Source organism: Camelina sativa, chromosome 5, assembly GCF_000633955.1.
Source record: "Camelina sativa cultivar DH55 chromosome 5, Cs, whole genome shotgun sequence".
NCBI lineage: Eukaryota > Viridiplantae > Streptophyta > Magnoliopsida > Brassicales > Brassicaceae > Camelina > Camelina sativa.
Genome location: NC_025689.1, coordinates 31,094,985 through 31,108,665, shown reverse-complemented (window position 1 = coordinate 31,108,665; position 13,681 = coordinate 31,094,985). Strand labels below are relative to the sequence as shown.

The 13,681-nt window shown below is 29.1% G+C and overlaps 1 pseudogene; it reads right to left on the bottom strand.

Moving 5' to 3' along the window:
* Positions 10,379-12,195, bottom strand: LOC104788016 (annotated as a pseudogene).

Here is a 13,681-nt window from a genome sequence, read left to right as displayed (position 1 = left end):
TGCATTCTTCTATACTTCATGTAGCTAGCCATCTTTTTTTTTTCCTCAGTATTATTACTAACGTGATGGTAGGAGCAAGGCAAATATGTAAGACGAAATTATTAAAAGTAAACAATATCAGAGCTGCCCGAAGCCGGTTTTAACGACCTTTAACCAACTCTGTGTCTGGAGAACCTCTTTATGTTTTGTTTAATCACCTCGAGGTTTTTTCCAAGATTCCATTTTCACGGTCCAATGTCATTTTTCGGAATATTTTATATCAGCTGACGATTCAACTTTTACTACTAACTAAAGTTATACTAACTCAAATGTTAAGCTTCATACCGATTTGATAGCAAGTACTATAGAGAAAAACCGAAAATTTACATCTAACAAACTTCGATAACGATAAAATACAAAAACGATTAGAAACACGATAAAATTTCTGATATGCTCAAATTAATCGTAGAACTACTCTTTCAGATTAAGATATTTAAGGATCGAATTCTACAAAACTCAAAATTTACACAATAAAATACAGAATTTTATAATTACGTTAAACAAAATAATTTGTATTAAAACAAAAAGCAATGTAAATAAATCAATTAAAAGGTTGTAAATTCAGAGGATTAAAAAGTTAGGTCTAGGAAATTTCTCAGGAAATTACATAATATAAATCAATAAATAAATAGAATTCAAACAATTAAAATTAGATCTAGAACTCTAAACTCAATTGTAAAATAATCAACTCTCACTGCAAATATTATCTAAGTTTAAAACTTGAAAATCTAAATCTCTTTGCAAAATTCAAGTTAGAAACCAATTTTAAAAACAAGTTTAGATTTGTTCATAAAACATCTTTGTAAAAATGTAATTTTGCTCATCAAAAAGTTTTATCAAGAAAACCAATTATATTCTCATATCAATTTATTTTCCTAGGTTATTAATTCTAGGTGATCAATCAGGAGTTAATGTGAAAAACAACCAAAGATGAAGATCACACAAGATAATGAATTCTAAAAATTATTAGATCTAATAATCTATAAAAACTCTGTGAAAAACCATGAATCTAACAAACAAACTACTCAGACATATTCAATGAAGAACAAAACATATTTCTGAATAATAAACAATAGAAATTAAAATAATAGATAGGGAGTTTAGAAATCTTCTCTCTACATATGAGTTTAGATCCGTCTCTCCGATAACTCTCAAAACCTCTATCTCAAAAAGTTACAGAAAATAAAGCTTAAGTCTAAACAATAACCTAAAAATTCTATTTATGTTCTAAAACACGTATAGGGACTAATGATGTAAATATGGAAAACTTTGTAAAACTTAGGCTTCTTGTGTCGGCTAAAAGGGGTGTCGATCGACACCACCCTTGGTTATCTTCAAGTTGATTTCCTTTGGTTCAATACTCCAAAACGTCCCATATTGCTCCACTTTGCTTCATCCATGCCAAAATCCTATAAATCCTGTAAAGACTCACAAAGAACCTAAAAATACATTAAAATATTCTAAAAAGACTACTTATATCATGGTTAAAAAATACAAAAACCATGATATATCAATTTCGAAAAAGATACAACAATTAAACACACAACTAAGGTTATGTTTGTGAGAAATATGTATGGAATACTATATTATTGATGATATTTAAAATTGTTTCAATTCTGTAAAATTAATTTCACATATATACTTTTAGAGAGAAGTAGAAAATTTTCAAGAGATATATATATATATTAATATTATATTCTCAAATAAGGAAAAAAGTATATCTTTTAAAAATCACAAACATGGTTGCCCGGTCTTTTATAAATTCTTCTCAATGATAAATCTCATAATTTATCTACCCGGTCTTTTTTCACTATTTCTACTAAGGATTCTCTGACGAGACACTTGCTTCTTCTCATCTTCTGTGGTCCTTTTCCTAATAGTTTATCTGTGACTGTGAGTACTGAGTAGTGAATTTAACCAATTTTTTCTTAGAAACGATTTCGATTTTATTAAGGAAAAATGTTTGCCAGCTACGCCAAGTATTGGCCAACACATAGCCACACATACAAATAATATAAATGTTTTGTTAGCTACATGAACTATTGTTATTACATAAGGACATGCATAAACAAACATGAGTTATGTGTACAACACCATAACCATCTAATTCCGATGATTTGTTTGCCGGAATCTGGTGTTGACCGGTATTGACCGGCATTGACCAATGTTGACCGGTACTGACCAAAAAATTAAAAATTTTATTTATTTTTTACAAAAAACAAAAGTTTAAAAAAAACAAAAGTTTTAAAAAATTACATAACTCTACTAAAAAATTATATAATAAATTTTTACTACAAAATAATACAACAAATATACATTTTCCTTTTATAAATTCAAAATTTGGTTTTTAAGTTTATACCATATCATTTGTATACCCTATTATATTTTATTATGTAGCATGCTATTAAATATTTTTATATAACAAGTATATAAAAATAATGGTAAATCAAAGGTTATATAGCAAGGTACAATATACTTTAACAAAAAAAAACAAATTAGACTCAATTATAAAAAGTCTATGAACATTTTTAAGCCAAAAGATTTTAAGAAAAAATTATATGTCTCATCATTTGTTATATATCATATTATATTTGTTATATAAAAGGAAATTTTTGTATATAACAAAATTTTACTACAAAGTATTATAACAAATATACATTTTCCTTTTGTATATAACAAATATAATATGGTACATAACAAATATACATTTCCCTTTTGTATATAATAAATATAATATGGTATAAAATTTAAAACTAACTTTTGAATTTACAAAAGGAAAATGTATATATGTTATACTATTTTGTAGTAAAATTTTATTATATAATCTTTTAGTAAAGTTATGTAATTATTTTGTTGATTTTTATTGTTTATGAAAAAGAAAAAATTGGTCAACGCCGGTCAATATCGGTCAACGCCGGTCAACACCGGATTCCGGCAAACAAATCATCAGAATTAGATGGTTATGGTGTTGTACACATAACTCATGTTTGTTTATGCATGTCCTTATGTAATGACAATAGTTCATGTAGGTAACAAAACATTTATATTGTTTGTATGTGTGGCGATGTGTTGGCCTATACTTGACGTAGTTGGCAATCATTTTTCCTTTTATTAATGGATGCGTCGCCATCCCAAGTAACTATTATGCTAATGCGGCATAGCCTTTTACTAAAATGACTTTTTCTGTTTGGGAAAATGAAATGATATTTAAAAAGCAAAAAAAAAAAAAAGTAAGGAAATAAAGCAAAGCGTATTACGCATACTAATTAATTAAGACATTTTGATTAGAAGAAGACGTTACAACGAATAATCCGGAAAGGAAAACAAAACCCATCACATTGCAATCATGCAATGACGGTTCCGTCACTTTTTACGTGGATAGTAATGAGCTACGTAATCCAAACTGTACTCAATCTTTTAGTACGTATATGGACTGAGCGCATGTGTAATGTATACAAGTTTCTTAATGTATAAAAAGATTATTGAACTGTCATGAATATCATTAACCAAGGCTACATATTAACTTCGATATATAACCAAGAACTATAGAAATAATTTTCTTTCATAAGTCTAATAAATAAATTATGGAGGGAAAAAAAAGTTTATGGAGTCTCATATTCTTACCAATTTATCACCCTAAATTATAGTATAACTTTAAGGTTAGCTAAAGATAAACAAAATTCACTTTTGGAAACGTGGGTGACGTTACACCATTGTGATGACCATGTGAGATGTATCAAATCTTAAAGTCGGCTTCATGTGCTTAAGTCATAATCATGTAAATTGCTTACGACTCTTTTGATTAATTACTTATTTATTGTTTGATACCAAATTTTTTTTGTTAAAAGGGTTTTCTTTCATACCAAATCTCCCAAATTGGTTTCTTCCCCAATACCCATTTTAAATATTTGTTTTATCCGAATATCTCTTTGCCGATGTTATTTAATATTTCGTTTTATAACTTTTCATCTTATATATAATATGGTACATTTTTTTTTTATTTTGTTTCAAAAAATGTGGTAAGTTATACTCTCTCCGTTTCAAAATATAAGATGTTTTAGTTAAAAGCACGCATAATAAAAAGTGTCTACTTTTAAAAAGTTTAATCAATAATAAACAAACAAGACTACATAATATAAATAATAATAAAATATAAAATTAATCTAAAAGTTACCAAAATTAAAAACTTACTATATTATGAAACAAAAAAACCTCTAAAACATCTTATATATATGAAATGGAGGAAGTATCTATATTAACGTTTTTTAAGTACATTTTATATTATGCCCTTTTAGTTGTAGTTATTTAAAAAAATATTTACAATCTTAACTCTTAGAAAATTTCCTAAAATAACAATTACATCAGATTTTGTTTCCTAAATATTTTACATTTTATTCTTAATAGAAATGTAACAAACTGCAATCAATATTTTATTGAAACAGAAGCTATACTATATTAATGACACCTTCTATTGTTTTTTGAAGATATTATATCTCTAAATTCTTTGTAAACAAAGAAAACAACAATTTAATCATATTTTGTTTTTCAAAACATGTTAGCTTCGATTCTTAATGTAGATAAAAATGTTAGTATAGATAAAAACTTTGATTCTCATTTTTTTAAATCATATTTTTGATATATGTATATATATATATATATACTTAATAAAAACTGTAAAATATTATAAATAAAAGCTTATAAAAAGTTGAAAATATTATACAATGTTGTTATATAGTAGGACAAGTTATAAAGAAGACATGTTGGAATTAATAAAATATCATTAAATTTGTGCATAAACACGGGTTAAATCTTTATTTTATTATTTGTCAACACTACTAATATTAGAATATTGGACATATCAAATCAACTTACTTTAACTAAGATTTTGTAAAATAAGTAAATCATTATGAAAATATGACTTAATCACAGCTTAGAAATTACTTATTATGTATTTAAATCCTTTATTTTTTGTTCTAATAACTAAAAAAACAAATAGAATCTCAAACAATAAATAAAACAAACTAAATTTAACAAAAAAATAGTCACACAGTGTACCGCAGGTTAAAAATTAATATTAACATTTTAGCCGTTTGAATGGCTGAAATTTTTAATTATTCCTTAAGCGACTGAAAATTTTAGTTATCCTTTATTTACAAAACAACCACAATTTAACAAACAAATACAATATAAATTATAGATAATCATAAAAAATTATATAAATGTGGTGTATCACGGATTAAAATTTAGTTATAGTTATAACAAAAGCAAAATTCTGATATCCTTGAACTTTGTCAATCTTCCGAAGCATAGTTAAAATGTATTTTTCAGTGGCCAAACGGATAGATCATGGACCAACGTTCACATCATTCTGTATCACTCACTCGCTAGCATGCTACCATATATAATGACAATGAAAAGGGAAATTACGTTAATTTGTTGCTACATTTCGTTTTTGGCCAAACAAGATTAAACAATAGTCCATATCTTCCTGTGGAATACCACCTCCATCGTCAGTGGCCATTTTTGGTTTCTGAATTTTACTTAACATTTTATTATCGTCTCGTTCTTCCATTTGTCTAATATTCAAGAAATTTAGGATAGTAGTAATTCAGACAATTTTATAAATTATAGTCATGCGGTATATCCTGCAGCTATTAAAGTTGTACGTCATATAAATAACATATGGTCTTGACTAACCACGAGATAACCATTATAATTTCTGTATAATTCTATAAATTTCTATCAAACACAAAGAAATAATTATAAATTGGTTATAATTATGTTATTTTATTCACCGTAATGTAAAAATTATAACTTTTTAAAATGGGTTTGTAAAGATAAATGGATGTCGTTTTGAAAACTAGGTTTTGTTAATGGCTTAAGATCGACTAGAAAAAATATTAAAGGATGCATGATCTGGAATATGGCAGTTTAGGAAGTAAGAAACAAAATATCCGAATAAAGACGTCAAACATACCAAGTTATATAATCAAAATCCACCTGCTTGGTTGCTCTTTAAATTAGCCGTAATCTGCGGGGCCTTTTTGTATGACAAGAGAAAATATTAAACATTTACATTGTATTTTTTCTTTCTTTCTATAAAACATAGTGATAAATAAGTTCTATCTGTTTTTGCGTTTGATAAAACCAGTTCCCAACTAACCCGATATTTTCCCATTCACATTTAAACCAATGATATTCACAAAATCCACTCCTACTTTTATTATATGATGATTTTGAAGTTCTCTTGGTAGCTTTTCTACAACTAAAGGTTTGTTTAATGAAGTTGACATCTTCTATGCTTAAGAAGCCCATGTAACTATGTAAGGTCCTTCTCCATGTACATAACTTTTTAATTAATTTATAAATTTAACATTTCAACCAAAAAAAACTATTGCTTTGTTATTGAATTCGTTTCTGTACACAATTTTGAAGTTCATCTACGTCAAATCCTTAATCTAGTTAACCTATAATTATCTTTCTAAATTGTTTGAGGTCAGTGTTCTCCACCTGGTTACTTTTTGACCCTTGTAGTTAAGGCCCAATTTGTGAACATTTCAGTTTTTGGTTTGCCATTTTAACCCACCCGGTTTACGATAAACTACTCTGAACCAATACTAAACTTTTAGAGTGACCCAAACTTGAAAAGTATGAACAAAAATTAGTGATAAGAAATAGCGAAAACAAATTTGAGTAATTGAATTCGGCTTTTCACCTCTCTTTTTTTTTTTCCTTTTCTTTTAACTTTTTTTAAGAAAACGTAGCCAATATTAAGGTTATCCAATCAAATGCTTTTTCTTTTTATTCTTGTACTTATAGTGACATTATGATCATCTTGTGTTTACTCACATAGTCACCAAAGGTAAAATTAGATCCGTTTTCATTTCATATTCCGAAATAAATCTCTCAATTGACTCTAGTGTTCTATAATGTTGGTATTAGGCCTGGGCATAAAATCCGAATCCGAAAATCCGAACTGAATACAAACCAAAAAATCGGATAAAAACCGAACCGATATTGAGGAAATAACCGATTGATTTTTCTTTTCGTTACTTTTGGATATCGGATTAAATCCGACCTGAACCGATATCCAATAGATATCCGAATATAACCGAAAATATAAAACAACTTTATAAAGATAGATGTATACGTAACTATATACAATATACATGAATTGTAATATACATATACACACCTAACTATATACAATATACATGAATCGTAGATATACTCCTATATCTACGTTATTGTTTACTTTGGTTTTTATTTTTTATCATTGACACGGTCTTATGTCTCACTTTGGATGTTAGTACGTCGCATTTTTAAGTATTGGTATAATTTTATGTTAGTTTAAACTTTAAACTTGTTATTTGTTTTATTTATATATTTTTCACATACTCGGTTAGTATAGTTTTTTGGATACAATCGTATTAAAAAGTATCCGAATAAAACTTTATCCAATAAATTTGGTTATCGACAATATACCCGAACCGATCCAAAATTTGACTTATCCGAACCAAAATGATCCAAATATTTTGAATATCCAAATGGATGTTAGAACCAATATCCAAAAAATCCAACATTTAAAATATCCGAACCGAATGCGATCCGATATCCGAACGCCCAGACCTAGTTGGTATGTTGACTAAGATATTTGAAAAGAAAAAAAAAAAAAGTATCTCAAAACCTCTAAATAAGCAAATGTCGAACATGTTATGTTTGACAAGTCAAACTTATTATTGATATGAGTGGTGGTGACTGTTGGCGATGGCCTCGCTTCAGTCTTCAGTGCTGCTGTATCAGTTGATCAAAGTGGATTGAATATTACTACACAATGATCAAGACGCATATATTTTTTTTTTCTCTGCATGACCGTTAATCTAGGGATGGCCATAAAAAGCGCGAACGAAACCTAAAATTAAATTATTCAACATCTACATAATCCAATCCTATTTTAAATTTAAATGTAGAGTTATTTTGTACCGAAACTAAAATCTAACTAGTGCGACTAAACCAAACCGAACCCAATAATCAAAGTACATCAAAGATCAATATTATCTTACTAGAAAAATAAAATACATTAATCAGAATATAGCTAACTCACCACCAGCCACCCCAACTGAATTAAGGATTTTGTTTTGATTAACTCTCCATATAAAGGATTTTGTTTTAATTATACAATTTTGACGGCAATTAGACAAATTTAGGATAAGGAATTTTAGGTCTGATATCGTTTAACACATATGTTTCTGAGTGGTTTTATAACTTTTTTGATAACGTTCCTTTTCAAAAGGGGTCTTTAAATGTTGGCCTTATGTTTGGCACATGCCTAAGTTAAAACCAAGTTGCGCCTCCAATAGCGACGCTACACATATGTGCTTAATGCCTAAACCCTAATAATTAACATATCTTTTGATTCTCTTTATCAAGGATATACTTTCTCCGTTTCAAAATATAAGATGTTTTGAGTGAAAGCATGCAGGTTAAGAAATAATCACTTTAAAAAAATTCAACTAATCATAAACAAAACTGCATAAAATAAATAATAAAAAATATAAAAATAATCTAAAAGTTACTTTAAAAGTTGAAAACATTTTATATTATGAAACAAAGAAAAACCTATGAAATGGAGGGAGTATATATCAACAAAGTTCAAATTTCGCAAGATTTCACATTATATATACTCTACGTATCAAAATGTATTTCTTGAGCCTCCCTGTTTCTGTAACTATTAAACATCCAAGAATTCTAAAAAGTAAACACCAACATATATCTAGGAAAAAAAAAAGAAAACATATATTTTTCCTCTTGTGTAACAATATCTGAGGAAATCTTTGTTCTTTGTTTGTAAAAATTCCTCACCTCCTAAAATTGAATCAAGTCGATCGAGAATGCATGACCCTACGAACATGGCTATATCTAGCGCAGGGACCAATTAAATAAAAGCTTTCCCATCAATTTATTTCTTTGTTTGATAAAAATGTCAATGATTATGATTCTTTATAAAATCTTGGATAAGATACCGTTATAAATATTAATCGTTTTCCACTGAGACATATGGTCAGCCTACAAACCTAAGCCTCTATTTTCATACAAATGTTTTAACGAATAAGTCTTTAATATTATTACTTTCTTAAAATCCGATTTATCTCATATATATTCATCGTGTTACTCTTGTGCACATCAGCCCAAACATGTCACGTGAAAAGAAGTAAAATTGGTCCCTACATATCGTGGAACACTTGAATGAACAGAAGGAACCACACAAAATAATATGTATATATATTTTACTCATAAGGCGAGCCACAAAAATTAGTCATTCTCATCAAATCGTCACTTGCTAAACCATTATCTATTCCTTTACTACAAATAAAGAAAACTGTTTTCTTAAATACACCAAAATGTTTTTTAATAAACACATCGACAAATGTTTGCAAAAATTGTATTTTGCTTGAATTAATTTTTTATGTTGCTTAACGGTGGTATTTTCATGTATTCCTAAATTAAATCAATTTTGGCCATTATTCATTTTTTATTTAAGCGATTTCCTTTAAAATTGTCAACAAAATATTTGTAAAATAAGAAATATATCTTTCAATATGTTGTTAAGAGTCTCGACGACTATCAGTTATTCTGGTAGGGATTCTAACTAATATAATGAGAAAAAGAAAAGATATGTGTAAGTTGGTTTAGGAAAACGACTTCTTGTATGAATAGATCGAGATAGGTATGTATTTGTCTATTCCTAACGACGACATATATAGACCTTCCATATTCTTTTAAAATATGCAAGGATAAAAGGAAAAATGATGTGATAAAGTAGGGGTGGACATAGAAACCAAAACTAAAATCCATTGATCCGAACCTAAACTAAATCCAAATTTGATGCTAATTGCTAAACCGAAAGAACCAAAACTGATTTTAAAAACTTACATACCATACAGAAATATATATTAACAATGATAATATTAATTTTTTTCCTATGATAAACCCTTTAGAAAACTTTTAAAATAGAAAAATTGGAGCGGCGGGTACGTCAAAATAAACGGTGCCTAGTAAGGAACGTCGATAATGACAATGACGTGAACCTCTCATGTGCAACTTTGGGAACATGCAACATGTTTCTAACCTTTTGTTCTCACTTCCGTTGCTGCAGAGGCTACACCAGTACACCCCACAGAGACGAATTTTTTTTTCTTCCCGTATCTGACATTAACTGACAATTTACAAAAGAAAAAATTGTTGTGTAGTCTTTAATTATACACATTTCTGTTAGAAAGAGGGGTCAAGTATTTACATGCATGACATGTTAGAGTGGAGACTGTGGAGAGAATATTAAGCACTAATCATAAAAGAACTTCTTCTAAACCAAACATGATGCATGTCCATCTCTCAAATCTTACACACGAGTCCATGACCAAGCATGGGCTTTTGATTTATCTCATAAGTTTTAGCCCAAACTAGGCCAGGTTTAGTTCACATATAAACCCAACAAAGCCAACCAGTTGGCAAAAATGTTTTCATAGGGCCACATTTATCTTACACAACAGGAGTGGCAAAATGTTTCAAATACTGGGAATCAATTTGCATAAAAAAGGAAAATGAAGTCAAGATATGACTAGGCATGAGCCTTACTTGTACGCTACTCCATAGACATGAGGTCTTATAATCCAAGGGAAACTATAGATTGCCGTATTGTTGATCTCTGCACCACCACCAAAACCGGCAGCCAAAATGTGTAAGTCGGTTTTTCTTGTCAGATGGCATCCATCTACAACTATTTGCTGTACTGGATCCAAAACATTCTGAACATGCCTAAAAAAAGATCCATCTACACCCCAAAAAAAAACAAACTTTGCATTTTCATATTTTGTCTTACAGTTTGATTTCAGAAGGTTTGATCTATGTGAAATACCTTCAGCCGCAACATGCTCAATGAATAGGAAGATCCCTCCCGGCTTCAGCACTCGCTTGATCTCTGAAAAAAAATAAAATAAATACTCCATGGAAACTATGTTTCAGCATACTATATAGGTTCTAGTTATGATACAAGTAGATAGAATTACCATTGAGTGTTTGAGTGACATCTGAGACAGAGCATAAAACAAGTGTTGCAACCACTGCATCCACAGAGTCATCTTCTAATGGTATAGCTTCTCCAACCTATGGACAGACAAGATAAACGACAGAGAAGTCAATATCAAGGGATTATAAAGAGGAGAGCTCACACAACACTAAACAGATCCGTAACACTTACTCCTTGCATAAATCTAAAGTTTTCAGGTTTCATCCCGGCTTCTCTTGCAGATTCACAAGCGTAGTTTTCCATTTTCTGATTCGGGTCCATACCAAAAACACAGATGTTTTCATTACCCGGATAGTACTTCAGATTAGGACCGGTACCAACACCAATCTCCAGTATTGTTTCTGCTTTACCAGCCAAATGATCGAATAGTTTCTTCTTGTAATTGGTGATCTTAATTAGCAACAAACATAAAACAGGAAAACTCCGGTTATGAGAAGGTATAACTAAAAAGACATACTGAGATTTCAAGAAATGGATCAAAGAACGATGCATTCAAGTCACAAAGACTGACCTCTGCTTCATAAGATCGCCTTCCTGTGCTCAAGAACCAAGCAAAAAACTCTTTATACCAATCTGGCCTCTGAGGCTGAAATGTTTCGGTATCGTCCTGATGTAGATGAATTTTGGTCAATTACATTTCATCCACACGTCAAGTATATAATAGTACTTAATTTATCATTCAGAGTACCAAACTTGGCGTTTGGAGACAACGCGTTAAAAAAGCCACAATATTTGTGCCAAAGAAACACAATTTTTACTAGTAAAATCGTGTCACACAAGTAAAGAGTAATAAGCCTATACACAAAAGCAGGCATCTAGGAGAAAGATCTATAGAAATAAAAATCACCTTGGAACGTGAAGCATTAGGAGAACATATGGGAAGAAAAGGCATCTTCGGGGTAGCTGCTTCAAGAAAACGTTTTCTTCCACATGAACATAAGCTGTTGGAGGAGGAGGAGCCTGAAGGAAGCATGAAGATGATCACGTGAAGCTTTAATCACTCTGCGAGGTGAGTATGTGAGCGATGATACCAGTGAGGAAGGCGATGAAAGAACTTGAGTCATCATCATCATAATGGCCACAATGTTGCATACAAGAGCAGATCTAGTCTTTACAATGTCTTCAGCTTTCTAAGGAAAATTTTAACTCATCTCGGTAGGTGAAACCACACCTCGAAGATTTGTTTATGTTATAATTTAGAACAAATTCAAAATTACTAAAGCATTTGAACTAGATATTTTTGGTCAATTATATAAGTATGATTTTAATTGCACGGTGGAGTAAAATAATTGTCTTTATAAAATTCTAATCATCAAAATAAAATTGAAGTGAAACATTAGTTTCTAAGACCACTAGGTAATATCCCGCGCAAATGCGTGGATTGTTGTATAATAGAATATATTAATTAATTTAAATTTATTTGATAATCAGAAAAAACTTAACAAAATAATTTAAATGTCATTAACATTTTTTACACTTTTATTTATTTAAATCATATATAACTTATTTAAATATAATCATACATACATTATACATATCTCTTAAAGTTATTTGTTTTTTATTGTTCAACATTGATAATAATTTTCATTAGTATTTTTGAGCATTTGAGGTAATAAAATATTATTCATAATAAAACAAAATTTTACTATGTGATATAAATATAATTTTTTTTTCATATAAACTAACACATAACCTAGAGTATTTAATAATTAAAAACTAATTTTTTTTGAAAGTATAAAAAACATATTTCCTATAAAATCATATGAAGTGCAATCAAAGTTTTAAAATACGATTCCCAAAGATTTTTTTCTTAAAAAACTTTTTTTATATTCCCTTTAGTTTAAGATATATTGCTAGGTTTAGTTATAATTTTTTAACGCTTGTAATAAAAGCTATATAGAAAAAAAATCAATTTGTTTTTTATATAGAAAAATCTTTAAAGTACATATTTGAATTAAATAAAAATAGTGATTTTTATATAATTATATGTTGAATCAAAAACTAAATATAATTATTATTGTTCTAAAATAAATGTATTACAATTTTGTTGGATGTAAGTGAGAGTTAAAAAAAATTGATCTGATAATTATATTACAATTTTGTTTTATATTCTGATACTAAGATTTTTGTGTCTCCTAGTCAGTTCAATTAACCTTATGCGTTGTAATACTTAAGGTGTCAATCCAGTTGGGGAAGTTTACTATCACTCAAGATGCAATCAAGAAGTCACAAGTTAAGCCAATTCAAAGAGTGTTTTTATCTAACAGTCCTAGAATGATCAAAATGCGAAACGGAAATGAGTCACAGAACTAGAAACAAGAATGCATGACAAGAAGCGAAAGTGAATGAAAACGTAAACGATTCTAAGCATGAACAAACGAAACAGTTCCAGGAATGTAATAAAAATCGGAAAGAAAGAAGTCCTAAGGATGGGGTAATTGATGTCGGTGGAATATCCTAGTCTAAGGAGTGTTTAACATATCACAAGCAAAGTATCCCTAAACAATGAACATCACAACTTAGCTAATCCAATCTCTTGGCAAAAGCTACTCAGAC